Source organism: Sturnira hondurensis, unplaced genomic scaffold, assembly GCF_014824575.4.
Source record: "Sturnira hondurensis isolate 20B ecotype Veracruz unplaced genomic scaffold, ASM1482457v3 Scaffold0021666, whole genome shotgun sequence".
Classification (NCBI taxonomy): domain Eukaryota; kingdom Metazoa; phylum Chordata; class Mammalia; order Chiroptera; family Phyllostomidae; genus Sturnira; species Sturnira hondurensis.
The window spans coordinates 366,246-370,558 of NW_028094297.1; the positions used below are offsets into that span (position 1 = coordinate 366,246).

At 36.3% G+C, this 4,313-nt stretch overlaps 1 pseudogene; it reads left to right on the top strand.

The window, feature by feature from the left end:
• Positions 1-4,313, top strand: part of LOC118978259 (UDP-glucuronosyltransferase 2B31-like) — a 421,339-nt pseudogene that overhangs the window by 250,138 nt on the left and 166,888 nt on the right.

Sequence of the window (4,313 nt, forward strand, 5' to 3'; positions counted from 1 at the left end):
TTTTTTTTCATTTAAAACTCAGTGTACATTTGGATAAAAATGAGCTGTAGAATTTGCCAGGCTTCCTTTTTTCTTTTACGCTGAATTTTAAAAGTTTTATTTATTTATTTATTTTCTTTTTTGCATTTCCAAATCTAAATTTAATCAGTAAAAACAGGGGGTATATTTAAGCCATTATGTCCATCTATCTACCTAATCTATGTACCAACAATCTATCATCCCTCTATCCAGCTAGTCATTTAGCTAGCTATCTCTTTATACATCTAGCCATCTACTTGACAGTTACTTGTAAAACACATTAGTTCATCTTCATCACTTGGAAATAGCAACATATAATAGGGCCATTGAATCAGCTTTGGGGTTTACATAAACTGCATAATTTGGGGCACCCCATCCCAAGCTATGCTATCAGAATTTCTAAGGAAGACCCCCAAAATCTTCTTTCCTTGACATATGTTTCCACTAAGCTCAGGAATTTTGATACTCTTGCTAATAAGACTCGAGGGAGGGAGGGGATATAGAGGATACAAGTTGTGAAAAAATATTTTTTTCTATTCCCTCCTTTTTCTCCCATATTCAAAATCCCATGGGAAGTTTCTCCATAAGATTTATTAGAGCTTGTTCTCTTCCTCCCTGAATAGGAGAGAACAGGACAGAGTACAGTCAGTCCTCTCATCTTATCAATAGTCTCCAGTACAAAGAAACTCTCCTTAGTCATTTATTTGGACTCTATGCATTTTAATGGAGATATTTCTTCCTAATTAGTAACTTTTCTAAACAACGTCTAAAATTTACATTAACCTAGATGAGCCTGAACTACAATACTGACATCTTTCTTTAACCTAGAAGGAACAGTGTGATGCAGCTTACAGAAGGAAAGCATTCGCAAGTCTGATCTTCACAGGTTTGTGGGCAGCATCCCTGCGACAGTCGAGCTCTGAGAGTGGAGAGAGTTTGGAATCTTAACCCTGTCAGCCTGGACACCATCACCCAATTATGTTCACGGTAGTGTTTTTAGAGAGAATCTAATATCTGAAGGAGATTATTTTGATATACTATATTTTTCATACTATAAGACACACCCCCAAATTTGGGAGGAATAATAGTTGTCAATGCAGCTGTTGAGTTCTGTTTACATTTACATTGGTGAAATACTATGTTATTTATGGTATTAAATATTTTACCACATTTTTGCTTCAAAATTTTTTTTCTATTCTTCTCTAAAACCTAAGTGCATCTTATGGTCCAAAAATATGGTAATTTGGTATACTGTCATATAGTAGTTAAGAATGACATTTTGGAGTTAGAGCTAGATTCAAAGCCTAGTTCAAAGGTTGAGTGTTCTCACTTTATAACAAGTATACTAACACTTCTACACAACTGTCTGACATCTAATAAATAATCAGTACAAATGTTAACAATATATAAAATATGAAAATAAGTTCACATACACTAGTTAATTTTACGTTATACAATTGGCATATGTTAATAAAGCCAGAAACTTCATTGACGTTAGGAAATTGTGAAATATATGTATGTTTTGAAGCCATCTAACAAAATGGAACAAGATACCCTGGCTGGTGTAGCTCAGTGGATTGAGTGTGGGCCTGGGAATCAGAGGATCGCAATTGGATTCCCAGTCAGAGCACATGCCTGGGTTGCAGGCCAGTTCCCAGCAGGGGACACATGAGAGGGAACCATATGTTGATATTTCTCTCCCTCTCTCTTTCCCTCCCCCTCTAAAGATAAGGAAATAAAAAAATAGAACAAGAAATTAAAGAGCCCCCAAATGACAAAACTGGAAAACTTTCAGCAGGAAAATACAGTATTAGAAACTTATAACTAAAAATGTAAAATGGGTATCTATAAGTTCTTACAGATACAGATAATTTTTTTGTAAATAAATAAATACAGAATTGAAAACCATTCCAAGCAAAATAATTCTAAATAATTTCTGCAGATACTCCACCTTTCAGAGGTAAACCTGCTTCTTAAGGGGAAGCTGTAGACTGTGATTGTCTTCCAAATGTATAATATGGAAAGGAAAAGCAAAACAAGGAGTAACTTTGTAGTAGAGAAACCTGAAAACATACTACTTGCAGGAGGTGGTCAAGGTCAACACTGAAAGTGACAAGCCAAAGAGTTAGTGTACATCCTCAGTGAGATGTCATGAGAGTAGTACCTTAACTCTATGGTGTTTTTCCCCAAAGCACATGAGCCCAGGATAATCATGAGAAAAATACCACATAAATTCTAATTGGGGGACATTTCACAAAATAGGTAGCTATGTTTTAAAAATATTTTCTTTATTTATTTTTAGGATGAAAGGAATGGAGGGAGAAAGAGAGGGAGAGAAACACCCATGGAGAAAGAAACATTGTACGTGCCCTGACCGGGGACTGAACCCACCACCTAAGCATGTGCCCTGGCTGGAAATTGAACCGGTGACATTTTGCTTTGTAGATGATACCCAGCCACCTGAGCCCCAATGGTCACAATCAAAATGGACAACATTTCAAAAATATCGAGTTTATCAAAAACAAAGTGTAAAAAACTTTCACATCTAAGAGCAATCTAAGATGACAAGATGATTAAATGTAAGATAGTGTCCTGAATGAAATCCTGAAACAGAAAAATGATATTATGTAATGAAAAAAATTTAAATAATGTTTGGACTAGAGTTAATAGTGAGGTATCAATGTTTGTTCATTGTGGCAAATGTACCAAATTAATTTAAAATATTGATAATAGGGGAGACCGGGTGTGGGGTACCCAGAAACCTGTATTTTCATGAGAATAATTCCATAAAATCTAAAACTGTTCTAGACGAAACGTTCATTAAAAACGAAAAAGCACAGCTGCTGTGCTGGAACCAGAGAGGGAAGCCAAATGCCTATCACCGCTATTGTCATTCCTCTAGTCCCTTGGCAGCCTCTGGAGGAGCCTTTACAGACCCCGGGAATTCCTTGAAGTATAACCCATAAACCTCTGGACTTCACTGGGAATAAAACTGGATGATGAAAATCAAAGTCTAACTGAGGTCTAGTAAATGGAAATTTTATGCATTTCCCTTTTTTTCAAGGCCTGTGTACTCTGTTAAAAAAATAAAGTTTATTTGGTATAAACTTTTCTTTAAAGGGTTAAATTTAATGCTGACGAATATACTGTCCTTAGATCTCTAAAGCTCTTGGTACTTTTCTCCCAACTTATCTAAAAAGTGTTAAGTAAAGGTGATTGGTTTATAATTACACAGGTTATGGAAAGGGAAAGATACAGCATTGAGGATGGATTGCTAGTGGTGTAAAATCATACCTCTTGTCTGAACGTACTTGAATGTTCTTCATTCTGAAATAATAAAACACTAATAAAACTAAATCTGATTTAGCCCTGGCTGGTGTGGCTCAGAGGATTGAGTTCTGGCCTGTGAACCAAAAGGTTGCTGGTTGGATTCCTAGTCAGTGTACATGCCTTGGCTGCTGGTTGGGTCCCCAGCGAGGGGTGTGGGAGAAGCAACCACACACTGATATTTCTCTCCCTCTGTTTCTCCCTCCCTCCCCTCCCTCTAAAAATAAATATATAAAATCTGGTTTAACTCATGTGATCATATGGGCTGACATTAGCAATAGCTATAAGTGGCTGATGGAATGTGCTATAATAAATCCCAATGTTTTAAAGAAAAGTTATTTAAAGCACACAATGAAAAACTGTTGCTCAGAAAGAATTAATTGGAAACACTGTATCTTAATTAATAGCACTTTAATTTTCTCAACTTTTGAAGTGTTTCTCAGATTAAATAATTTTCTTTAAGTGAAAATGTAGCATCAGTAATTAAAGACTGTATGAGGTGTTGGTAAAGTCGTTTTGCTGTTCTTTCCAAGGCACTACAAGCTAAAATTTTAAAATCACCAGACAACTGGAATGATGCCCTAGAATTAGAATTCTGACTTGGTCACCTGATTCCCACTACTGTTAAGTAAATTTTCCATCTCACTCAGGAGCATCTTTCAGAATGAGCTTCACAGAGTGCTTCACAGGGCAGAGGACAAGGAGATTTGGCAATGTTTTGGCCTCCTTGTAAGTAGATGTTGGCATGAGAGGTTGAGTGCTTTGTGATACTGTTCTACCTGATAGAAGAGTTGTGGAGAGGCAATCTTACAGCCTTAAATGGCTTCTAACAGATTGGAAGTTCACAATCCTTACATAAAAACTGAGGATGATCCAGCGACTTAGTCCAACACTTTCATGGATATAGAGAATAACAGTAAGCCTTAGAATATGTACAGCACTCATTAAAAAAAAGAGAACCAATGGGA